The sequence below is a fragment of the Pygoscelis adeliae genome, unplaced genomic scaffold (assembly GCF_000699105.1).
Source record: "Pygoscelis adeliae isolate BGI_AS28 unplaced genomic scaffold, ASM69910v1 Scaffold122, whole genome shotgun sequence".
Lineage (NCBI taxonomy): Eukaryota > Metazoa > Chordata > Aves > Sphenisciformes > Spheniscidae > Pygoscelis > Pygoscelis adeliae.
Window position 1 is genome coordinate 514,481 of NW_008824358.1, and position 27,394 is coordinate 541,874.

Below are 27,394 nucleotides of genomic sequence, written 5' to 3' on the forward strand. Positions count from 1 at the left end.
TCTGAGCACACCAAACAGCTACAAATCAATGGCCAATTTACGACCCATTTCTGGGATCAGAAATGCAAAGATCAGACCTTTCATAATTCAGAAAGAGAGCGTGCGCATGCAAGCAAGACAGCACGTGCACATGTCCAAAGAGAATATACAATAATGCACAGACTTGCAGAACCACCGGGAGAACATGGCTGTAACCTGCAACTGTATTTGCTAGATACAGCTTCCAATTTTGTTCATCCAACCGCTTGATGCCCTTCTGATTGCGTTCGCATAGGTATTTATTCAGGGGAACAGGGGCTGTGTTACAGGAAAAGGAACACAGCTATAAACATCCAGGATGCCCTGAATGGTATGTCCACAGCTGCCGAGAGGTAGGTAGAGCATCCGAGTCCTGGAAACTCTTACAGTGTGGCTTACGGAGCTGTCCTCTTGTGTGGCACGACAGCGCGCTGAGCCCCCACTCCCGAACTGGCCTTGGGTTCACCTTGCCTCGAGTATTACAGAGAGCACCATGCTCTCAAGTCCTCTGCGCTGCGCAGCACAAGACTCCTTTTGGGTTTACCAAAGGCCAATAGCGACAACATTTAGTCTGGCCAAATTAAGATTTCTTTGTTTTCTCATTCTCCAGGCACGGTTTGAGCTTTCCACCCCGTTTTCCGGGCATGCTCCTCTCCGGCTCTTTGAGCTTTGCAGCTACAAGGACAAAACTTCTGAAACGCTTCCCTGCACGTCTTTCCACTGGTCTTAAATGCTAATGCATTATATAACCCCGCCGTGTGCCGAGGGACCCTTTACATTATTTAAAGGCTGTCAGTCAGGTGTGAACCTTCCCATTGATTTACCATTCACTCCTCATCCTCTCCTGGATGCATTAGGCGGCTGCAACCTGCGACTGGTACTGAAGAATAACAATTCCATTTGTTTGAATCTGACTTAGCGCTGCTCACTTTTGCAGCCCATATAATTCTCCTTACTGCAGTTTGGGTGACATTAATGACAAAATAAATAATTCAGCATAGTTTTCACCCAAATGTAGCCCTGTCAGAGACTAATATACAATCTTTGCTAGCTTATTTAACGAAACAAGCCACTGAATTGTACTTTTTAAGGCTGAAACTCTCATTTTAATGGAATTTGGTGGCAAAAGTCCCCTGAGACCCAACGGTAACTAACAGGTACAATTTCCTGCTCCTCTTCCTGCCACCCCGCCTTCTCATTTAGCCCTCGCATTTACTCTCTGCACCCACTCAGCAGGTCTGTGCCTTCTTACCCCGCACATCTTACAAAACAGGCTGGCTTTTTATGAAGCTGCGCTTAGCTTGAAGGGACCATGAACTGAAGCTGAACAGTACCAGGGATGTCTGCACAGGGCAATTAGGGGAAAAGAGAACACTTACTTCACTAATGAGACCTGGCAGCCAGACTTTGTGAATGAGACCACTCCTGTTCTGGCTCTCAGGGCGGTGGGTTCAGTGAGGAATCCAGCCACTCCAACCATTTCAGGAAGGCTGCTTGGCTACAGAAACACTTTAACAAGACCACTATTAAAAAGAGAGAAGGAAAAAAAAAAAAGCACTCATTTTTTGGACATTCATGACAAAATTTCCAGTAACTTCACTGAGGCCAGGATATGCCTCTTACTACTCACTCCCCCAGTCCCTCTACTGGGTATTTTTTATTCGTTTCTCATACACTCATTCCTACTTGCCCTGTGTTTATTAATGCTGTCCCTGAGCTGCCGTGCTAAAATTGGTGTCAATAGCTGTATAATTTCTGCATAAAGGCACACTCCTACCAAGACAAACCTTGCAGCTTACAGTGCTGCTTTCCCTTAGAAGTGTATCGGCTCCAAAATGATCTCAGGGTTGCATTTGGATCAAGACCCTTATTTCCTCGCGACTTTATGTTCGCCTCCTGTTCTTTTCTCCCCAGGCACACCACTTAATTTGTCTGTAAGCAACACATTCAGAGATGGCAAATACATTAGGCCAAATTATTCTCCCCTGGAGCAGGGTCAATTTGATATTCAGATTGGCTTTTCATTTACCCTGAGTCTGCAGAGTGATTTTGCTTTCTTTCAGCTTCAATTTACCTAAACTATTGGTATCCGATTTTTGATTTTGCAGAATTGAACTGTCTAGACTGCTATCCAGGGTGTTTTTCCTCATGTCCACAGAGTCTGTTTTTCTTGTTGTGCAGTCGCAATTGCTGTTTGGAAAGATCATAGTGTGCATTAGGTAGCTGATGAAATAAAGCCTAATGAATTCTTATGGAGGGAGAAATCATTACAACTTGTGATTTCAAAATCATGAATGGTTCATTTCCTTCAAAATAAGATAATAATGAATAGATGATACGCTTCAAAGTACATTCTAAGTAAAATTGCTAATGGTTTCCTTGGAGCTGGAAATTGTGCACCAGGAGAGGGATGCATCTGCCCCCAAAAGCAACTGTGATTAAGGGGGGGTCAGAGACAAGTAAGGTATCCGTTTGGGTTTTCCTTCCCCAACCCTGGTCAAGACGACTATAACACACCAAGCAGAAAGCTTCTCACAGCCCAGGTCCCTTTGCAGCCCACACTTCCCTTGGGAATCCCTTCACAGCCCCACTCCAACCACGCTTTAGCCTCTCTCATTCTCCCAGCATGAACCCTAACCCTAAAAATAACCATAACTCAACCATAACCATACAGTAACTCCTGTATCATCTTGCAAAGAGACATGTCCAGAAAACACTGGCTCCTTTACAGAAATAGCCTGGTTTAAAGTCCTGATTGGCTAAACAATGGGATTAGTTGAGAGGCTATTGATTTATTATGCCAAAACCTAGAGTTTGACATGAAAAGTCTTCCTTTTGAATGACATTAAGGCTACCTGCTCAGTATAGACTTTAGCCACAACCAGCACAACTGGGAATGAGCAGACAGAGGGTCCCAGAAAATTTTCCCTAAATTACTCCGCCTCGTTGGTTGAAGTCACTGTTGTGTCCAACAGCATTATCAGAGTGAGGTGTAAATATCAAAATGGAAGACAACTTATTAAATGAGATGCAGTTCAGGTAGTGGGAGAAAGCGCTGCTCCATTCCTTCAGTAAGTTCATCTACTGAAGCTACAAATCCCAAGCAAACCTCAAAAGCTTAAGCTACACACACAGTTAACTTATTCACATCCTCCTCCTTGCAGACAAGCTCACATGATTCTAGGGTTCAAAACTCATTTTCCTTCATATTGCTCTAAAACAACCAGACTCGCACATTGGATGAACATGCATAGGTGAGGTTGTCATCAAGTAGATGACAAATCACTGACATAGCAATGGTCATAATCTAAGTCTGCAAAGCATTCCCCATCCAGAGGAGACTGGTACCTGAGAAATATCAGACTTAGCTGACCGGCCATGCTCCATCTCTGGTAACCATTACCCTACACATTTAAGCTCAGAGCAAGTGCCCTTAAATTTCAGGGCTGGAGTCTGCCCTGCATGTCCTAGCTCCGTGTATCCTTCCTACAGGGCAAATATATCAGCTAGAGAAAGAGGCAAAACTTAAACTGACACCACAGGGACGTCAGCACTGGTCTCATAATATGTCATGTATGGAAACAAAAATCAAAGTGGCCTCATTGTATAAATCATCCAAGAAAAATACCGCAGCTGGAGAACAACTGATGGCACAGCGGAGCTCTTGCAAAGGGCTATATTCCTGCCTATACGTATGGTCTGCAGTGGGATTTGCTCAGTAACATCTTTAGTTTAACTGTCCATTTAGTTTGAATTGCATGCAATACTTGCAGAAGCATACATGGGACTGACATGAATACAAATGAATTACTTAGGTCTGGAGTTACGACAATGACACCAGGAAATGAATTTCCATGGGCTTTAAAAGAGGAGAAAAAATTAATAATAATTAAAAAAAATAAATTCACTGTTGCCTTTTGAGTTCCTGATATTTTCAGCTTCTGAACACATTACCTTAGTTAACTTTCTGCACTAAACTTTTTTATGATAGGACTAAAGTTCTTTTCATTACAAATAAAAAAGCATACTCCCCAGCATAGCAGCCCTGCTAAGGCACCTGCCAGGGTAGAGCTATTCCAGATTAAAGAGGATTTTCATTTGAACCAGAGGCTGGATTGCACTTTTCATTTCTGTATGCCACAGCAGACAGGAGCTGCCGGCTGGGATCCTTTAGAAGCAATGCTGTGCTGTTAAGTGGATTGACTGCGTTCAGCAATGCAGCAAATTCCCAGTGACCCCATAAATTGCAGCCTAGAAAACACTGACCAGTGCCCAGTCTCGTTTATCGCAAGCCACGGGAGCTGGTGACTTCCATTTGCACCTCGGTCCTCCTGAGGAAAGGGCCATGACAAAGAGGGAGGGAAAGGTGGAGCTCACTGCAGGCATCGAGTCCTTGGAGCAATAACTATTTTGCTCTTGTAAAGCAATTGCTGTGGGATTCTGAAGGCTGGAATCTGCTGTGCTTTAAGCCTGATAATGAGAAGCATTTTGTCGCTTTGCTCCCAGCTCTTCCACCCGGCTGGGGCCTCAGCACCCCACATTTTCCTCTCCGTGCCTCGCTTTCCCTTGCCTGTCAGCTTTGGGGCTGGGGAGGAGTGGTGATGACTCTTTTCAAGCCCTTGTGCCAGCTTGATCACAAAGGTCAGGACGAGTCAGCGATCTCACGTAAAGGTTTGGCTCCTTTGAGAAGACGCTCTTTAAAACCAGCATCCCTGGCACCAGCTGAACAATTAAACACTCACAACCCAACCCACCGCTCCTGTCCCGCAGCGTTGCAGGCTGCAGTGGCAAGCAGGGCACAGCCTCCTCGCTCACTGGCATATTCAGGAGTCTTGCTGCCGAACCCACGCACAGCCTCCTCCCACACCTCTGAGGTACTCCAGGGGGTGGTTTTGTCAGCAAAGCGGAATACTAGCATGAATAACACACCGATACCGTCAAGGACAGCAAAGAGCAATCAGCACAGCCAGCCTTGCTCTAAATGCTACCAGAATATTTATAACCTGCATGTTTTGCCCAGGGAGCTGCAGCCTAATTTAGGCTCCTGTTTCCTGCTTACTTTCCTCTCCCAAAACACATGATAGTTTCCTATCATTAATCTCCAGAGTGTCATACTTCCAGTGTCCTGAACTTGTACTTCTCTTTCCTGTAGATACAACCTCTCCTCCTACTGCAGAGAGCAGCCAACTCAATCACTTTTGCTGGCAACGCTCACAGCTTCACAGGATCAGGCCCATTACAATGAATAAATGGCTCCCAGCTGTCTGTGCACACACTTGAACAAGATTAGTAAAAGTGGTTTCACATAACAGGCTACCCAGCCCCAGCTGCATCCTCCCATCTTGGTTTAAGAGTGGCTCCTTTCAGATTTATTCCTGCTCCTTCACAGCCATTTTTACTAGACCAGCAGTCAGTCCTGCTCAGCACCAGCAATTGTGCTGCTCCTTTTATCCTCCCCAAGCTCAACCAGTGCGGTTCTGTGCACTGGCACAGATGTCAAATGCAAGGGGATTTTAGGAACTTAACTGGCAGCAGTGAGGCTACAGGTAAGGATTTTCAGCAAAATCATAACCAGATTTGAAGCGACGTGAAAGTCCCGGCAGGAGCAGGCACTGGCATGCAGGAGTTGCACAGCTCCTACCACGCTCGTTTGACTTGATGCAGCTTCTGCCCGCGTTACCACAAGGTGAGGGAAGAAGCGCACGGCCTGACCACCCACCCCTGCCTATGGCACCTTGCTCAGTCTGTGTGAAGGATGCCCCAAAAATGGCCCGCATCCCCCGATATAGCCTCTGGCTATGTGGCCTCTGTGCATTTTAGATTCATGTCCCCTTCAGAGGGTCTTTTCATGCCCTGTCTTTGCTACAGCCTCAAGAAGCACCGTGTCTGCCTGACCCTAAACGATGAGGTTGCTGGGCTTCTCTCAGCTCGCACTTTGAGAGGAGCACAGCTCATTTCCCATGCACCGGAGTAAACGTCTTCTTGCCTTCAACCAGTGATGCACATCATACAGAGGGACAGTGGATTAAAGACTTCACCAGTGCAAGCATGTAATTGCTTTAGTGCTAATGGGAAACGTATCTATTTCAAAGATGCTCTTTTAGACAGATTTTGTGCATTAAATAGAGATAGGTGAAATGTTGCAGGACAGCATTTTATTCGTTAAAAAAAAAATGCAGAGCTGATTGACTGAAACCACTGACCATCACTGGCAATGGAATGGGAAAAGTGATCAAAATGTTTTCAGTTTGTATTTCAAATTATAACTCAAGCCTAAGTAAAAGGTATTGAAAAGGCCTCAACACTACCAACAAAAATCAAACCTATAAGGAAAAGCTTTATACTTTTGCTAGCTAACAAAGAATTCAATTACTCACCCGGCACCAATATGAGGGCAGAGAACCAGAGTGTTCCCTGCCATCGGCATGGGGGAGATTTAGGTGGGTAATTCCATTAGCACTGTGGAAGTCCCTTCACGTAAATCTTTGTGGCATTAATGAGGAAATGAGGCATCAGTAATACAAGAAGTTTGGGAATGGTTCCTCGGCTCCACTTCTGGATCTCAAGCAAGGACATCTCAGGTTTCCCATCTCTGCCAGAGCACAGCTTGTGCATCGCTAAATCTTCACGTAGGGTCAGGGCTTGTGCTCCGCTGCCGTGTTTTAGAGGTCTCACAGTGGCCCTGGAAGCGGGGAAACGTAAACCATTGCAAGTAACAAGAAACACAAGTGCTATTTCCTTAGCTTTCACAAATTTGGCTGCCCTTAAAAGCTGTGCATTGAATTACATGGTAAAGGAAGAGAAAGAGTTAACCATTCAGGAGCTGCTGCTCCGTGCAGCAAACGCGCAAAGCGCTTGACTAACATCCTCACCAAGTAATTGTGCGAAGGCTCTCGGTGTCGCAGCTATTGTTTCATCTCCTTATCGGCACTGCACACTGCCGCCGGCTCTGAAGCTCTTTCCCCCTCCTTGCCCCCGAGAGGGCTCCCCCCGGGATGTTCGCACACAGGCAGAGCCCCATTAAGATGAAAGTGCTCCCAGCCTCTGCACATCTTCCTGCACACTGTCTCTGCAGACTCACATGATGTGGAGCAAAGGAACAGGTTTTGCTTTTAAGTTAGAAAAGTAGCACTGCTGCTGGGGGGGGGAGAAAGAAAAAACGTGGTTGCTATTGCAGTCGTCGTTCTTCCCAGGAAAGCTCAGTCTCTAGGCCTGCTAGACCTAGAGATACAAGCTGTCAGATGAATTGTTTTTATGTTTTCCAGCAGCTGCTGCTACATAATCACACCAAGCTTGTTTACAATTGAAATCACAAGTTATTCCAAATATTGGTCTTATTAAAAAAAAAAAAATCTCTCCAGCACCTAAAAGGGGGAAAATAGCAACCACCTAGGGGACAGGCACCCACCTTTCTGAAACTTCTGTGTGGCAAGGCCGCAAGGACCACTGCCTGCGGGAAGATGGGAGCTCGGCAGACTGCAGCTGGAGGAAAGGACGGGGACCTGCCCGAGCGCCTTCTCAGTCAGGGCTAATGGGAGAGGATCACAGAACCCTGCACAGCTTTCTCTTGATCAGAACCTGGAAGGATTTTTTTCCTAATTCTGAAGGGAAAGAATTTGAAGTTTTGCGGTGGGTATAAGAGCTTTTGGTTCTACAATGTACTCTCTTTAAGGTACTGAAGGAGAAGACGGCCCAAAATAGCAAAAACTGTGTGCCTACTTTGTAATTAATTTTGGTTCTTGATGGCTCTTCCTTCTGGCCTACCAATGCTCCTCACTTCTGACTGTCACAGTTTCAAATGAACTTCTGGTTGTGCTCGAACCCTTCAGGAGCACATCAAGGGAAGATGCACCTGGCCACCTGGATCGCAGGTTCGTGCATCCACATTATCGACATACCGGTATGTTTCGGCTAGGCTGCCCTTTTTAAACTTTGATGCTCTTCTCAGTGTGAGATGCAAGATCAGTTAAAGGAAAACCTCTCTGCCCTCCGACCAAATCCTAAGCTCTTTCCTGCTGGTTAGATATCAGACCACATCCCAACCTGGCAGGCACAACTTCTCCCATGTTGCGCTAAGATCACTGAACAAAGCCAAGCAACTGGGAGAAAAGTTGATATGATGCATTCCTTTTCTACTCAGCCGAGTTTGGAGGGTGGAGACACAGCAGGTATTATTATTTTTGTCTTCCCAAGCCTACTACTTCTTGGAAAGAAAAGCTTTGCAGTAGGCTTAACCTTTCCAAGAGTCCCAGAAGATGCAACTGAAGCTTTCACGGTCCATTTTTCCACCTCCCAGCCAGGCCCTTAGACACATGGATTAACAAGTCCTCGTGCAGCAATTACACGGCCTTTCCTTCACACAGGCAACGTGCAAATACCTACACTGTGGCTGCAGCTATCCTTGGCTAGATCTGTTTGAGCAGTGCCGTGCCTCTCAGCAAATATGCGGAGCTCAGCTAAAGCAGAAGCAGTTGCAGCAGCTTCCGCCACCTTAGAGCCTGCTCTCCCCAAGTATTTATCCCACTCTGGCTGTACAAACCATTTTGCCAACTGCGTTGGCAAAACTCAGCTCCCAGGGAACACAGAAATCCCAGCTTTCATTTTAAACCAATAAAGTCTTAGAATTGCAGCAGCAACCTGAGAACACCCAGCAAGAGAGTCCTCAAGGATGGAAATCTGAAGGTGAATAAAAAGACCCTCTTCCTTCCCTGCCCACTTTTTATTTAAGAAAATGCTCTCAGGATTGTCAAACAAATGACATGGGAGCCTGACTCGTATGTACAAAGTCTCATTTTAGAAATACTGATATTAACATAGTAGAATGGAAGGCAGAGAAGATAACAGTTGCTTTAAGCATTAGTAATGACTTATTTTTATACTAATAATAAGATTAAAGCATTTCCACTGTAGCTTGGAAGAGGTAAAACACATACATTGATAGCAGCCATTAGAAATAGGGCTACACAAGGCAGTTTGACAGTCAGGCAGAATTACCAGTTGCATCCCTTTAACATTTATATATCAGCAGGGTGTGAATTCAGCAGGGTTCAGGGATTACAGGGCAGCTCTGGAGTATCTGGAATAGAAGAAAAACACAGCTGAAGTTTAAAAGAAAACTGGAGCACTGTGAGTTATGTCAAGTTTAGCTCTGAAAATTAGTATCACACCCTTTCCTAAATCTTTGAGCCTAGGAGCTGGTAAGGAATAAAGCCTGCAGTATTTACGATTTAATGGGACAGCGTATGTCTGTTTTCATAAATCCAGCTGGCTTGCAGAAGAACGGAATAAGGATGGCCAGAGCCTCGTTTTCTAACTGTAAATGATGATTCTTTCTTCCAACTTTTTTCTGGTTATGAAATTCAAGTTGAAAAAGCAGTTTTCCTTATGTTTACACACCCACCCAGTTAATTGGAAGTAAAAGTATGTCTGTTGATGGCCAGAAGTGCTACCCCTGTTTGGAAGAAACAGGTTATTGTGCAAAATTCATGTAATTGGTTTCCATAGCCCAAAGCAAATCAGGAACAATTTCTTATAGCAGAGGAGCAGATTTATACTGAAGCGTCCCTCGAAATTTCTCATGCAAGGGCTGATGGCTCTAATGACTGCCGTCAAATTTCTATCAGTAAAAGTCTACGCAAAAATGAAATTCAGTGTGCAATTTGGCAAACAGCTGTACACTCACAGCCTTTAGTGACTAATCTAATCTGGACTCTAATTTCTCTTTGTGCAGATTTGTAACGTATACAGGCTTGAGCTTAATAAGGCCATTAGCACAAGTAGATTTACTCAGGCCCATAGGTGCTGGCAGAACGGCATCCTGCTTATAGTCAGTTCGCACTGGGCCAACCCCATCCCTAACCGGTGCTGTTCAGGCGAAAAGGCTACTTGCATTTTTCCCCTTCCCAGCAGGTCTCTCACTGACCCCCACGGTAAAGGCACCCCATGAGCTTGAAACCAAACTACCCCGGGGCAGCCCCACGCAGAGTCACAAACCTCAGGTCCTGGCTAAGCCCAGTCCACGCCCGGATGGCTGCACCGAGCCCAAACGGGGACCTGCTCCCAAAGCCTGGGGGAGCCTCCCTTTCCCAGAGCAACCGGAATTTGTACTGATCCCTTCCAGAGCCAGCGGGACGGCGGTGTGGGAGTAAGTGAATTACCAGCTATTTCATTCCCCCTTCACTTGCGGATGAGCCTTCTGAATTCAGAGTGAGGGACTGCCTCTGATTAAATTGAATCAAATGTGCGTGTTTACGAGACGTTTTGACCGACAAATCATTTTCCCTGTCAGACCGAGACACGACAATGACGATAACTCAAATTTTTGGAGTCAAATGGCTTTGGAAAGCTTTCCTGCCATTACACTCCATGAATGTCAACGGGTCTAGCTAAGTGCAGGCGAAGACTGATGGCAGCACTTTCTGCATCTCCTTTTCCCACCAGAGAGCTCTATGTAACATTGGCTGGCAGGTCTGCCCCAAGAAAGGATGAAAGAAGACTCTGTATATTATTCTTATGATTCGCACTATACTGAATTTATCTTTGCTTTTCCCATTAAAAACAGGTTGCAAAAGATACTACTATGAGTTAAACACTAAATTAGTTTCCTTCTGAAATAAGAGATATCCCTGAAATATTGAGGTGTCTAAACAGCTAAAATATCTTTCCAGAGTAAGTAATAACATTACCATTAAAAGAAAATTCAGAACAGCATCACAACCCCCCCCCCAAACCTATTTTAGAACCACGACCCATTGAAACAAACGAGTGAATACAAATCTTGCCTTTGAGTCTGTTTTTCAACCTGCTGTTTCTGGGGCATTAGCCCCAGAATTCCTCTCGTACCCTTGCAGGGAAGCCCAGGAGCTTGCCACTGCTGTCTCACTTAGCCTGCACCATCCAGAGATCTGTACCGCTTTGATTTACACTTTGAAGTCTCACTTTGCAAACATAAAAGCTAGAACAGGCTGTTTTTGCTGTGTGAACCCCTTCGTCCACCTTCAAAATCGAGACAGTGGGGCAGTTATGCTCAGCACAAAGCAACAAAACAGGTAAGGAAAGCTCAGATACCGTATGTCAAACTACCATCCATTACCCAGCACCTTTGCCTTCCTACTTCTAGAAGTGTGGCCGTACTGCCTCCTTCCCTGGCTCCCGCTCTGGTTATTATTTCCTTTCCAGGGGTATATCAGGAGGAAACGATGAAGAAAGCAGAAAGGGAGAAGGAGCAAAGGGACAGCACAGATCACACCCGTGCTTTGGGCCCCTGCACTGTTCTGCATAGAGGAAGGAGGAGAAAGGGGAAGAAAACCTGGGAAATAGCATGAGGCAGAATAACTGACTGGAAAAATAATAGCAGTTGGATTTGCTAGGTGAGAAAGGAATAAGAGAGCAGACTGAAAACTTGCCTCTAAAGAGCGGGTCCTGGAGGAATTTATTGGAAGCATGAACAAGCTAAATATCGGTAAGAAAACGCTGTAAGCAAAGCAACAGGGTAAACATAGGCAGTAACAGTGAAAGAACACAGATGATTCCCCGTATTAAAAAAATGACAACATTTTGCTGAAGGAAAGTAGCAAAGACTGTTGACAAAAGCAATTTCAATTGAGAGCAATGCTCACCGAAACCACTGGAAGTTTTTGCATCTTCTTAAGTAGACACTATACCTGATCCTCAGCCCTTGAGCAAATAATTGAGGGATGAGCCAGGTGTGCAAACAGCCATGGCATGCTCTTACGCCATCTTTAGCAATGCAAAAATAATGGATGAAGTGGAACTTAAGACGCGTCGTTTACGCCTAGTAATCACCACGTTTATTCACATGAAGAAAACTGGCCCAAACCTATGTTGTAGTCAGGAAATTAAGAGTTGGGATCAACGCCTATGCAAGCAATAAGACCTGTTGCAGGGATGGAAAACCTTAGAGAAATCCAGGTATCTGGACCTCTCCGGCACTGTGGTGATGGGGGGAGGCATTTTGCTTTTGTTACATTGCCGGTACACGCCTGTACAAAACAGGCATCTGATAGATGAGCTACTTGGCAACTGCTGACAGGAGGGTCGGGAACAACCGGTAAAATTTTAAAGAGTTTGGGCAGATGAAGGACCAGTACAGTGCTATATTGGTGAAGGCTGGAAACACTCAGGAAGTGCTGTTACTATTCAGTAGCCGCCAGGTAGTGAAACATCCCTGCTTTGGTTTAATTGTTTACAAGCGAAACCTTGCAGATGAGTAACCTTCCTCAGGTACCTTCTATCTAAGGTGACCAGGAGGTTTTTCCTCACCCCATCATAGCACCTGTCCTTATCTGCAGCAAGAAAGGCTGCAAGACAAAGGGACTTGCTAAACAAAAAGTCTGTGCAAAGGGAGAAACTGGATCATTCCTATTCCTAAAGAGGAGGAAAGGATTTTCTACGTCTGCCTCTGGGGAATTCACCACTGTATCCTGGCACCCATTTTGCCACTTAAACCGGGTTTGTCGGTGCAGAGCGGGGCCAAAGCAGCCAGAACGACTAGAGTCACCTCTGAGCTTTTTCCTGGATGTCACGGTGACCTCAAGCAGCCGGGAGGGCCCCATCCGGCAACACTGCCGCCGTCACCCCGCTCACCTCCCCTCAGCACCACACACGTCACTGCCTGCTCTTGAGAAAGCTTTGGGCGTACATGATACACCCCCAGTACAGAAAGTAGAAACAGAAATCAGATCCCAGGTTAAGTGTTTTCCATCATCGCTGCTATAGTCTTATTTATTAAAAAAAGAGTTTAAAAACGTCTTGTCTGCCTTGAGATTTCACAAACAACAAATGCATTTGCAATGATACAACAGGAGAAACCCCCAAGTGCTTCCAGAGCCAGAGAGATTGATAGACTTTTCCATGGTCTGTGGGACCTTGGCCCTCATTAAGGTCAAGCCAAATTACCTTACAAATAATTTAGCTACAACCTGCAGCTTCTCGATTCTGAACTGATAGATTATGCAGCCATTAATCAGCTCCAGGTCTGGCCTTTGCTTTTGACATTCAGAAGGTAAACTTACTCCATGCTGGTCCTCTTATTGAGTTTCTCAGATACATTCATACTCAAAAAAAAAAATCTCATTCCCTACTAAGCACTAATGATTCCTCATGTTTCATGAAAGATTGAATGCACCTTTTAATAAATTTGTTTGTAATGCACCAATTTCATTTTGCCGGCTCCCAAGGAAGCAGATTTTATTTGATGGGCTAGAAGACATGAGAGATTATTTATCACTGTATGTCTGGGTCTGTAGTTAGTTGCAGAGCCATAAATTTGGAAGACAGCACAGTAACTGATCTTCAGTTAATTTCCTGCAAAGTCTGAAAACTTTGTTCTGGGTGATCGCTGACAAAGATATAATAACAATAAAATAACCCGAGATGGCCAAACCCAATTTAATAGTTTCCATAAAGATCATTTTTATCAGAGCTCTGCAGGACTTCATTCACTGATACAATACCACTCCCTCCATAAAACTGTGATAGTGAAAATTCACTTTTATACCCTGATCAGATTTTTTCGGCCAGGACTCCTATAGCTATGTTTAACTCTCAGACGTGTGTCTTTAATAAGAACTACCTATATATCCAAAGGCTGAATTTCACCCAGTGAGGATGTTCAGCGAGGTTTCATTTTGACAGATGATCAAAGGCCATGGCCTTATCACTCAGTGCCTGCTTCAGTTCCCAACGGATGGTGGGTACACTCTTGAGATAAAGCTCTGACTTTCCATTACTGTCATAAAGAAAGCTGGAGAACCACCCTTTCTTCATTTGTCTTAATTATAAATATATCTTCTAGCTCATGAAAAAAAGAAAACTCCTTTTCATAAGTGATTAATGAACCTGCAGATTCTCCTGCAGATATAGTCAATAGCCTTCCAGGGGCCTTTCTGCCGAGAGTCCTGCTTCAAGTACTGCTTATTTACACGATATCTACATTAGCTGGCAGTTAGGTACAGCTTCGGTTGTTTTGATCACTTTCCCATCAAAATGCCACCAAAACCTTGAATTAGCCTGCAGACCGTCGGTTCCCAGGTTTGCAGCACTGGTCTATAAGGGCATGATTTTGAGGCAGCTGTTGAGAAAGTCTTTGTTTTAAGTGCCCCAAATACATGAGTCTGATGGATCAGCTGGGGTCCACGTCCATTGAACTGCTTCCCTGCCCCCAGCCAGAAAAGGAAGAGGGCACACCAAAGGATCACGTTTGCATGCAGTTCCCTTCCTATCGAACACTGATAGAGGAAATAAGAACTAATTACAGCTTTCCCTATTATAGCCCCAAAAAGCTCTATTAACTGCCTACCTCTCTTTATTTAGTACTATTTTGCATAAATACATTGAGCTATCAGGCGAATCAAACCCCATATCCTCGCTTGGCATATTTGACTCCATTCTTCAAACAGGAAAATACATTCTGCAAAAAGCACTCATTTGCAAACTTGGGTTAGGTTAATGCATACAGTGAACTCAGCATGTAGAAGGTTGTTGGTTTTTTTAATATTATTTTAAAAAAATCCACAGTGCTGTCCTGCATACTTGTGCATGAGTTACAACAAACTAGGCAGCACGTGGCAGGACATCCTCCACTGCTGAGTGGGTCAGTGAAGGTCTTTGGTTTCATTTGCTGCCCCTTGTATTACCAAATCTTGTGATTTTTACATTAAACCTAAAGTATCTGACACAGATAAAGAAAGAGAGTTTAGGTATTTTTGGAAGGACCAACTTTCTGCAGGACATATGGAAAAATATTTTCTAGATATTTCATGTAATGAATTAGAGTGGTTTATATGAAAAACTCAAAAACAGTATTTCAGTTTTTCATTTCTTGACAAACATTTCTTGTTCTGTTTGACTTCAAGAAGTCAAAATGCAAGTGAGACCTTTATATTAATCCCAGCTGTTTCCTCTTCATGGGAAATTTTCCTAATAAGTGAAACATTATCATTTATATTTTGCCCTATCCCAATTAGTCTTTTCCTTATTAGATCCAACTCTAGCCTCACGAGACCCTTATTGTCTTCTAAAAATACATCAAAAAAAAAAACAGAAGACGAAGAACAACAACAAAAACAGGGATGAGAAGAAAAAAGTTGGCTATTCTGTTTTTTTTGTTTGTTTGCGTTTGGTTGGTTTTTTTTTTTTTAATTAAAACCTTGCCATTCCTGGTCAGGGGAGGATGCAGTGCTATAGTCACATTTGCTTGTTTTGTGGCTGGCAACTGGTGTACAGCGTTGACTACTTGCATTCAATCTTATATCACTTGACTACTCAGCAGCTCCAATAGCCACAGCTCCAGCAGCCACTCAGCTGAGGAGTGCTGCAGCAGTGTGTGTCTTATATATCTGTATCTATCTATACATCTGTATGTATCTCCAAGTCTGCACTACCTGTGCGCAGGACAGAAGTAGATTTTCAAGACCTTAGCAGGCGGTGTGAGGCACATGTTTCCAAAGGACGTCCACTCCTGTTGGAGAAACTCCATGAACAATAGATTTTCCTTTTTAGCACTCAGCAACACTTACTGGGACTTTTATGACCAGACTGTCAAAGCTGTTTAGCACCCAAAATAGTTTGCCCAGAAGCCCCGCCGCTAATTTTAGTGTCTAAATGAGAGCTGACCTCAATCCTGCAAGTGAGCTCTTTGGAAAAGTCTGGCCACAAAGCTTTCATCTAAACTGACTGCTCCTCAGGCAAGCGGTAAATATCTTCTGACGCTGTCCTCCTACTTTTGTGCCCTAGCATATGCAGTCTGTTTATTTATAGGACATGAGCTTCATGTACATCAGGCTAAATCCCTCAGGACGGAGTCTCACTTGGTTTTACACAGTGCGGCCAATGGTTTCTCCCAGCCTCCAACAGCAAAGGCTTGCTCTGCTCACCTGCCACACAGGAGAGGGCAACAGGACCCAGCTAAACCCAAATTCAAGAAGTTTTCTGGGAACAGTAACAACTAACAAGAATAAGAATAGGAAGGTAGGAGCTGATTAGCAGAATTTGCGAACTCCGTGCCCAACCCTCCAGGAAGGGGAGCAGAGGGAAGATCCCAGCATATTGGCAGCAGAAGCCACCCTTCAGCCATGTGCAAGGATTGTATAGTTTGGAAAGACGTGCAACGTGTTCCTGCCTTGCTCGAGGGCCAGAAGATGGGCTGGGGTAACTGTGCCCCAGGACTGAACGATGAAGCCTGTGTCCAAAATATGAGATATTTAATGTTGGAAATAGAGCTTCTAAGTCCTACCCTTTTTCAGTCAAATAAAGTTCTGCCAATGCTCAAATAGTAAAAAAACCCCACCACAACACAAGACAAAAACCAACCAAACAAAACCACACCCACACAACAAATCAGTTTTCCCCAGTTTGGTTTAGTGGAACTAACAAATCAGCAGAAACCTAAGTTAATGCTATTATATTTGGATATTAGTAAAACAAAATACTGTTTCTTCTTTTGGAGATACTTGCAATTTCCTTTTGTATTCTATGTGCAATAACATAAATCAGTATAGACAAAATCAACATGAAAATGCATCAGCCTCCATGTAAGGATGGACACATTACTTTTTGCAGGTGCAAAAAAATTGAGCTGAGGTGTTTAACTACAGAGAACAATAGCCATCATCATGCAAGCCTCCCTCCTCATCAGATGTAGGCAGGGAGGAAAATTCCCTTCTTCTAAGGCCACAGTGCGTTCTGGTGGGCACTGAGCTCTCAGGCAGTTCAATGATCACATAAATAAACCTTAATTGGCATTCCCAAATGCTTTGAAATCGTATTGCCTGCTGCTGGCACTCCAAAAGGTATGCCTCTGGAGATATAAAAAGAAAAAAAAATATCAAAGATCATTTGCAATTAGAGGCAACAAAACCATACCCAACTGGTATGTGTCAGGGGTAAAAATAGCGTCAGCCAAAATGGCAATGCCTTTTGGTTTGTCAGGAATTGAATGTGTAGCACCAAGCGAGTGATTATTACAGACTCTGATCAGCAAAGCAGACAATCATTTGCCTTGTTATCTTGCTGCCTGCCCATGTGAACAGCATCAAACAACTATTAGAAGACACCCTGCTCCCCCCCAAAGGGAACACTGGTGGCAAATATCTGAAAACCTCCTCGTTAACAAGCTAACCTTTGAGACTGGCGAGAAGACAAGGAAGCATTTACCAGCCACTGTATCAATAATTATGGAAAAGAAAATCGTAGCTTATTGTCTATCCCAGTGCAGGGGGAAATAAATAACGCAGGCACGGTTCACACCATGCCCATGGCGAGCAGCCCTTCCATGGCACCTCCCAGCCACAGGCAACAGCTTCCAAAAAGGCAATTATCCATGGAGCTGCTTCCTTGGGGCTGTTCAATACAGGGGTGACATATATTTGGAAATTACCCCAAAGCCTTTCTGCTGGTAATAGGAGGTTCTGCAGCACACAACCCTCAGGGACCCCTAAACACCCTGGTAAAAAGTGCCCTGAAAGGCCACACACACGGGTTGGCAGTGGTATCGTATGTCAGGGCTGAAGCACTCAAACACGATGATTTTTGTTCCCTGGAGCTGTGAGGCTTCCCCGAGGCCCTTTGAACATGTAGAGATGGGAACTCAGTTTTAAGCAGAATACCCCATAGTAACTCGATTCCCTGTTCCTGATATTTCTCCCTCCTGGGTCACCCAAGAGGCCTTAACTACCTAATTATGCTTCAGCATACAGCCACCCAGCCGTGTTACGGGTGTAAATCCTGCTCCCATTTATAGCCTAACTCTGTTTTGTCTCCAGCCTTATTGCAAGGAAGGAGGAAGGGTACACCTGAGCCTGCACCAGGCTCCCCGGGGGTTGCTATCCTACCCATGCGCAGCCTTCGCATCAAACTACCAGTTATCTTTTCAATTAATTGTAGGTATCATAGTGGTTGACAGGACAGCCTTACTACCGAGGGATAATTTAATATGACTAAACCATAATCAAAGTGTTAATAGCCTCAGAATTTAATCTGTGCAGAAGTAGTAGGATTTATAAAAGGGAAAGGACGAGCAAGGCTATGATGAATAACGTTAGTTGTAATATTACAGCTAGTTGTAATAGTATAATTAGTTGTGATATCCAGAATTAAAAATTACACTGCTTTGAGTTCCAGGACGTGTGCCAAAAAGGATCCGTTATTCACAGAGATGAGGAACAGTTACACAGTCCATTATCTCATAAACCACAAGGCCCAGAAACAAATCCTACATGTCACAGGAAAATTGAGACTCGGCATTTTACAGAAATACATAGCTTTTAATTTCAGCCCTTAAACCAGATCCTTTCTGATTATCAGTATGCCGTGCTTTCCCATTTCTACCCTGAACAGAGTTTGGAGACGGCTATCCTCAGAAGCCCCCCCGGCTGGGCTTCACTTTTCTTTCGGTCTCAAGTTGTCCCTCCTGGCCAGGCTGTGGCAGAGCAAGCTCAGCCCTGGCAGCCCAGCCTACTCCCTTCCTCCATCCTTGCTTCAGTCTTGTGGAGAAAAAAAACCCCAAACAACCCAAATCAAAACACATCAAAACCCAGCCTTTTTCTGTTGGTTTTTGTTTGGTTTTTTTTTTTTCCTTGCAGGGCAAGGATGCCATGTGAAGGTTTGGCTTGCCTCCATCAACGGGTGCTGCTTCCTTGCGGGGTTAGGCAGCCCCTGCTGCTCCCTGGCTCCACGTTCAGGGCCAAACAGTTTAATCATAGAATCATTAAGGTTAGAAAAGACCTCTAAGATCGAGTCCAACCGTCGACCCAACACCACCATGCCCACTAAACCATGTCCCTAAGCGCCTCATCTACACACTTAAATACCTCCAGGGATGGTGACTCAACCACTTCCCCGGGCAATCTAGTAACACACTTCTAAACCCAAAGTGCAGAAGGCATCAATAAAGCTAGTATTAGGTATCATAATGTGTAATCAAGCAGCTATACAAAAACAAGAAGTGATGACTGAGAATCACTTTCTTCTTTTTTTTTTAAATTATGACAGCAGCCAGTTTTTGCCATCTCATTGTTACTCACTTGTACGACAGATGCAGAAGCAACTCCTTGAGCTGGTAGGCATTTTTTGAAAAATTACTTTGAATTACCTCTATATTAAAAAAAATTATTTTAAAACCTTTTCCTGCTTCTAGGCAGCGATAAAGAAAGTAAACGCTTTTTCAGGTTGTGCTTATGCTTTTCCCCTTCATTTCCTCCTACGTACTTTCTTTTCTTCCTCTTCTCTCAATGCCAAAAAGAAAAAAAGCGTGCTTGTAAAGGAGGAAAACTGGGAAAGAAAAGATAACTCCCTCTAGGGAAAACAGGCAGGAAGAAGAGAATAGAAGTAAAGTTGCGATTTTTTATTTTTTTTTAAAAGGGGAAATCACTTTGGATTGAAATAACTGAAGTTTTTGTCCTCTTCTCACACACACACACACACACACATCCACCCCACCCCCTTTTCTTCCTGGTCCTGGCTGCCTTGGACCTTCTGGCAGGCACGTAGGTGCCTGTTTTGCTGCTGAGGGCTGCTGCTCCACAGGACGGAGTCACCAGAAACCCTGCTCCCCAGAGGTGTTTTGTGTAGGGATAAAACGAGCAACAAGCTGGGGTTCCGCTGCCCCTTCCCCTCGCACACACAATCATCTTCCCGCAGCAACGCTGCAGGCTTGCTAACGCTATATTCTCGGCGTTTTATATATTGAGAAAGACACTACTTAATACATCTGGGGAAATACTTCCCCATATACGCACAGGAGCCCTGGCGCAGAGGCAATTAAACACTCCAGGCTGCACATGCTCACACAATTACCTTTTGTGACTGTCACTAAATAAACGCTGCACTGAGCCAATAAGTCTTACAATGGCCTCATTTTTCTAGCAATGACGCCTCAGGCAAGGCCTGCATGGCCCACAAAAGAAAAAGGTTAAATTTTTCTGAAATTCCCTAGTCTTGCTTATCTGCTTCTTCTCCCTAAACATCTGCCAGCTTCAGACACCTGGTTTATATATATATATATATATCAGTTTGTCTTGCAGTGGTTCCTGGAGTCTTATCAGCAATTAGTATTGTCAGCGAATCATTCATTAACCAAACTATTCAGTTTCAGCTAACCTAAGACTGATTGTGTATTTAATTTCTATCTAGCAAGATCAAATCAATCAAAAAAAAGAGACCATGGGTAAATATCAAAGATCAATAGGTAATAAATGAAAACCTTAATTAAAATCTTATCTGAATGCTAACAAAAACCATGAAGTAAAGCAGAGGAGATTATTTCACATCAGGTCATTCTGATCATCACCGTGCTTTCTCCCCAGTTCAACCCTGGCGCTACTTAAGTACATGGTGGAAGGGTCGGAGTAAATTTTTGGCGTCATAAGAAAGACTCTCTCCCTCCCCACCTGGCAGAGACCCCGTGCAAGCAGTTCAATGCCACTTCGAGGGTGAAGAGTGACTGCACAAAAGTGGCATTTTCCTGCATGTTTTCCCCCGTGAATTTGGAGCTGCAGCTACTGACCTTACTGGCAAGGAGGCAATTTTATTGCTGGTTGCTCCTGTTACCTGTGCAGAAGCATCACAGCTATTAAAGGGGGAGCAGGAGCTAGTTCCCTCTTGTGTGTCATCAGCAGAGGTAAATAACATCTATGCATCTCTGCTGTGCAAACCAGAGAGTAATTAAGGGGAACTGCTCAGGCTGTTAAGTTGATGAGCTGCTATCTGTTCCTACCTTCAGAAGTTCAGGCCCCCCACCTCCCCGTGCTGTACTTGATTCCTGCTATGGCTTTTAACACTGTTAGGCCAACAAGAACAGGAGACGAAGAAAGCAAAAGCGCTATGGCTAATTTTAAACTACGCTCAGATACACCACTTCCAACAACATCGGGGCCAAACAGATACATAAAAAAGTTAACCTCTATCGAGGCCAAGAATGAAAAAGATAAAAAGCCAATAAATCAGTCTTATCGGATTGACACACACAACCTTGACGTGACCCATTAGGCAAGTTTTGTTGGCAGGAAAACTCATGGGCTCGGTCTGCAGGAGATCCGCAACCACCACCGACTTTAGATCCTGCCAAGAAACCTGAAACAGCAAAACTATCTCCCCAAGACATGCCAGCCAGGCACTGCTGTCCTGCTCACAAGCACCAAGCTAACATACCTGCAACAAAGAGGAGACCTTGGGGGGTGGGCAGAGGGGGTCTGGAAAGGAAAAGGATGAACTTTTGAAAGTCCTGTTGACTTTCCTACCCTCCTGCTCCCTTGCCCTACGCCCTATTTATGCCATCATCTACCAGTCACTTCCTTCTGGCGGTTCCCCTCTGAAGGGGGGAACCTGAGGGATCCTTCCCCCACCTGAATTCTCTTTTCTGCATTAGCTCCTTCCTAAATTAGTCACCTGGAAAGTGCCTTGGTGCAGCGCTGGGTCTCCACAGAGGAGACAGCGACCCTCAGGGTCCTTAACAGAGGCTTCATTCCCTGCAGGTGCTGGGAGCTGCCATGTCTTACCACTTTCTCGCAGGGTTCTTCAGACTTCCTTACCAAACCATGGCATGCTGTTTTGCTCACTGAGGTAACTCATGACACGATCCACAAGCAGTGGGCTTCCCAGGTACTTCTATTATCTGGCAGGAGTTTCTTTATGTTTAAATGCAGAGCTGTACCCTAAGCACACAGGTGCATTGATGGGACTGCACGCTACCCGCAGCTCTATTTGCTCTTCCGTCAGTGCAAATAAACATCAGCTCGGTTACAGGAACTGGGCTTCTTCGAAAAAACCAAGACAATTTACTGTAACAGCTTCTGTTTTAGAACGAAGCTTTAAGTCATCAGCTTATTTTTGGAAAAAATAAAAATAAGTGACCTACAAGCACTGTACAATGAGAGCTTTCACAATGCTGGAAGTGTGTGCTCCACCTTTCCTGCTTACGCCATTTTTCTCCCAGAGCCAGGGAGGATGCACAGGAGTCCCTCTGAGCATGGCTGACTGTGAGGCCAGAAGCGGATGGTATTTGCACAGGAAGTCATCCAGCCTCTGAACCTTCATCACCAACGATGGTGTACGAGCACAAGCACCATGGAGTGATTCAGACCCAGACTGTCAGACTGCAGGTTTGGCTCCAAGCACCCACCTGTTTCTCAATATCCCCGCTGCGTTTGCAGTGGTAATTGTTACAAAACTCTTTTCTGAACTGAGCTGTGCAGGACATGGGTACTCCTGGAGGAACTGCAGACTGCCGCATCCTCTAGATTGGAAAGCAGCACAGGGGTTACCTGATGTGCCCATCTTTGTCCCAACCCCACCCTTTGCTTTTGGGGCTAATGACAAGACAAGCAATTTTTTTTCATGTATGTGCATGAGATATCCCAGCTCTTTGGGTATCCCCTGCTTTTTCCCCCCTAGATCCTAGATCTGATGCTTCTCACTGCAGCCTGCAGCCAGACAGGAGCCAGCCCTATATCCAGGTCTCCTTTTTTTATGCCGACTCCCATTGCACCAGGCTGGAAACTGCCAGCAAAACGAAGGAAGGAGGGCAGAGGTATTAGCATCCTGTACACATCTGTCCCACGGCCCAGCTCTCAGTTGCAGGTGAGGCTGAAGCCAAAAGACCTAATGAAGCAGAGAAGAACAGCTACACTCCTGACATAAAAGGCACGGCAAGCTTTCATCTTCTGAGAAGTTAAAAATAAACAGTTTAGCTTTCAGCAAAGTGGTCTGATTAGAGGCAAAGAAAACTACACTGATTTCCACGGAAATGGAATATTTTGTTGCTGCTACTTGATCTTGTTGAAATGTATTAAGAACACAAAAGAGTGCAATTTCAATGTCTGGAGAGTGCTAGTATATTTTAGAATTTTAAATTAAATTGATTTCTTTTAAAAGAAAGCTGGCTGACTTTTGTTTCTTAATTAGTTCATTACCGCTGGAAATGGAACACGCTCTTGTAAGGTTATAGCAGGATATTCTAGAAATATAGAAACAGCTGCAACCCACAACAGAAGAGATACAGACGTAGGCAATATCTGTACAGACAAATCAGGGACTTAAGATCCTCTATGATGTCCTTTATTTCCTCTCTAAAAACAGCGAAGAACTGTTCTTTAAGTCATAAATCTTGCTAAATTTAAACCAATTACAAAAGAGATACTAGTTTCTATGGAAGAAGGATCAGTCCCTAAATTTTGTTCACTTCTTTTAACGTGTAGGAATACTTCGTAAGAATAAGGCCTGCCTACGCATGCTCTGGAAGCAAAATAACTCAATTAGTGTGAGTTCTCATCTCGTTACTGTGGTACACATCTCCATAGGGAGGTTTCTTTCAAATGAGCAGTGTCCTATTTCAGTGTAACCCAGATAGTAACAAAATAATCACTCAAAATGGGGCACCATTGTCACGACCTTCACCGTGATAAATACTAAATACAGGTGTGAAGGAAATGCTGCTCTGCTAGCGCAGCTGTTATCTCTATAGACATGCCCTGGGGTAGGATCATCTCCAACATTTCACCACATACCAAGGAAACGTTGCCACAGCAAGGCCCAACTGAAAGAAATTTTCTAACAAACAAATGTTAAAAACCTCCAAAATATTTGTTCTTGGTTAAAACAACACATTGTGATGATAACAGGAAAAAAAAATTCAATTTCTTCTTCCATTTCCTCAAAGTGAAATTTCACCAGAAACCATAAAGTCTTTAGGTTTTCATTTTGACAGTGCGACCTTTTTTTGACAGAGGTTTTATCTTACTGTAATTTTAGGTGACGGAGCACCTTGGTCTCCTAACCAAAAGGCTGCTGTACTTTTTACCTGTATATTATGCTTTCCTACGTGCTTGCAACTGGCATGTGCTCTGGTTCCTGTAGTGATGACCCAGGAAAGAAACTAGAGCCAGGAAAGATTTGCCCACAAACCGCAGACAACCTCAGCCTGATTTAGGACAGCTTTCCTTTGCAGACTAGTTGCATTAGATATTGATCAGCATAACTAATCATCGATACTGTGGCTCAAGGGGCTTTTTTTTTTTCTTCTTTTCTTTTAATGTAATGGCCTCATGAAACCAATCCTGCTGTTTTCTTTGCGTTACACTGAAGACCCTGTTTGGCTAAGGTTTACTATACATTTAACATGAAAGATTGTCCATGAAAACACGTAGGAGCGGATCCACAAAGAGATGCATGCGCTGAAATATGTAATTTCCAGTGCCTGCTAAATTTCATAGCCCCGACCCAGGCGTCGGAGCTCTTCATTGAATGTACAGGCAAAACCACAGAAGACAGCAGCTGTGGCAGCTACTCAGTAAGAAACACTGAGGAGGAGAGTGGGACATAAGTCCCATTCCTGGATGTAATTAGGTGGCTATGGCTAATGAGAAATCAGAGAGAGCCTGTTACCTGAAGAGCCTGGTGAGTACGGCAGTCACCAAGGAGAAGGGGAATTGTTTGCAAGCAACGACCTGGGTAAGGGTGTACGTGCCCTATTATGGCCATTACAGAATTCTTCCTTTTTTGCCATTTCTCTTCTGCTTACAGACACTTTTTGCTATTTCCTGATGATTCTCTCTTCTCAAATAGGGTAATATTACACCTTCATAGGCTGGGTCAGCTAAAAGCTCCTCAGTGTTCGGTACTCACAGCCACATGGATTCTCTGTGCAAACTCAATTGCATTAAGGACTGTATTTAAGAGCAGCAGATCAATGCTCAGGAGAGTTGTTAGGGTGAAATACAGCGACCTCATCCACAGATGAAAGGAAGAGCACCATGTAATAACAACAGAAAAGGAACCCATCAGCTATATTTTCATTCATTGTGCTGCGCCTGGCAAAAAAAAAAACTGGTGTATTCAGTTCACCACTTTAGTAATTTTGCTTTTAACAATATCTGAATTTGTATTCAATCAGCAGACCCTATTAAGTGAAGTATTTTTTGGACACCCAGTGGTTTTGACTGCGTATGTATCCTTCTATTCCTGGCCAAATACATTTCTGCTTCACTGCTTGCAGGAAGATCACCTGAGGAGAGCAGAACAGAGCAGAGCAGAGCAGAGCAGAGCCAGCCAGCCCCACGCTTTCCCCAAACAAAGCATTAGGTATGCATCAGCAACTTTTATGTACAGTCCTTCTTCGTATATTATTTTCCCCTTTATATCACCTGTACAGACCATGCTGCATTTTACCTGGCTAGTTTGGGCTTCGCCGACCCTTGCGCTACCCGCTTTGTGCAGCTTAACCGTGTTGGTTGTTCCTGTGCAGTTTTTAATGTTGCAGTTGGACATCCTCATTTCACTGTCGCAATCAAGCTGAAAGGCATAGCCATTGGGGTGGTGCTAAACAGAATCCTCCTTGCAACTTTAAACAGATAGTCGGGGAAAATTGTAACGAGGCACTTACGCATAACCTCCAGCACATACGGACAGATTAACCAGCAAACCACTCCTTTGTTATGTCAGGTTTTTTTAAAAGCTAAAACCCTTTTGAAATAAGCCCATGCTTATTTCTTCCAAAGTAATGATAATTGATTCAGACCATCCTGAAATGAATTCAAGCTCAATAAGGGTCGTGGCCTGATGAAGAGGCGCACCTTCGCTGTGCAGAGGAATCCAGCTTGCTTAGGAGCCTGCGAAAGCCACGGATCTGCAGGTGGGAGGTTAATTTTCAACAGCCTGATTCAGCAATAAAGCAATAAATACAAAATCCTCCTTAGACCTTTCAGACAGAAGCACTTCAGAGGCACTGAGAACAGATTAGCTCCCTTCATTATGGGCTCTTTTTAAACAGAAATCTCAAATCCCACTATTTTGCCTGAATCAGCCTCTGACTACAGTTATGTGTAGCACAGAGCTATTTACGTATTTATTTAGTATAGCTGGGGTACCAGCAGGCTGTAGTTAAAAGTGTGACACAGGTTTTGGGGGTGCTTAGACATGGGCAGCACCGGCTGGGTCCCACACGGGGGCTAGTTTGCAGCTCCCCTGCTCCCTCCTTCCTACCCCTGAGGCAGGAAGGGGCTGAGCGATGGATTACCCCCCTGGGACACTGGGCAAGACTGGCTTTCCCTGCCTTTTCTTCAAGCGTTAGGGAGGCAGGAGGAAAAGGGCTTCCCTTAGCTAGCGAACAATGTCTGTCCCTGCCACCATTGTTGCTTTTACCCCACTTTCTCAAAAGCAGGAGTGAATTTGTCTTCCTGTTTCTTACCATTCTCATATGAAGGAAAGCTACAAATAAGTAGTATTTAGGTCAGCAGGATCATGTTTATAAGCCATAAATCAAATGCAACAGACCTTGAACACTTATTTGTAGCTTACAGACCACAACTTTAAATGTCCTGTGAATCCTGATGCTGAACTGCTGGATTTCGTTTCCGCGGCGTGGAGAAGGCTAATCAGCAAACTCCCCCGGCCCCAAAGGGGTCTGTCATCTGCCACAATGACGTGCGGTGTGTTGACAGACATTCAACAGCAAATAGCACATGCAGCATTTTGTTCACAAAATCCCAGCTTCTGTCAAATAAAATTGTATTAGGTAAATGATAGCACCGAGTTGCTGCTGTGTTCCCTGTGTGCAGGACTTCTGGTATTCTGCATGTAAGGCTGGCTTCGTGTCTTACATCCCCATGTTTTGTCTTCATTACTCATAGGCATTTTACTTCGCTGGCTGTATTACCCTTCCCTTTGAGTCCCTCGGTTCTCTTATGTGATGCTTTGTGCCACTCATGAAGATGAAGTCTGGTGAGTATCTTTTCAGTTAGGGCAAGGACTTCCCTTTCCTGCACATGATCAGATTTTCAAACCAGAAATAAAATGAGCCTCTGCATGAGAGACAAAATAGTCTCCATGTTTGGGAAATAGCAATTCTCCTGAACAAAAGAATGAGAAACTGGTCATTCTCCCTTAAAAGGTGGTGAAATGTTTGTCCTTTGGTTAACAAGAGGAGGAGATGGGTTCGAAACACATTACCAGTGAATCCACTAAAATAAACTTTCCAAGGAAGTCCACCACCATGCAAATGCTTACATTCAGGAGTAAATATTACTCAAAAATTGCAACGAGCTCACATGCATAGTATTTTGGATAGTCAATATGTCTAGAGTTGCTCCCATTTGAAGTATGGTAAACCATGACCTGTAGATCTTTCCTTTTCATGTTATGCTTCACCTTCTGCACGGTACTATTTATGTCTGGGTTCTTCTCGGTGCAGACTGCTTGGAAGTTTAAAGAGAACAGTAATTGCTACTTAAATGAAAAGGGAAAAAAAAAGGGCACCCTGCCTCTTGTTTGCACAATTCTCTCCCTTTAAATGAAAAAGAATGATGAAATTTGATTAATTTCTCCCTTCGAAGGGGAGGAGCTGTGGGTCTCAGCTGAGTCGGGT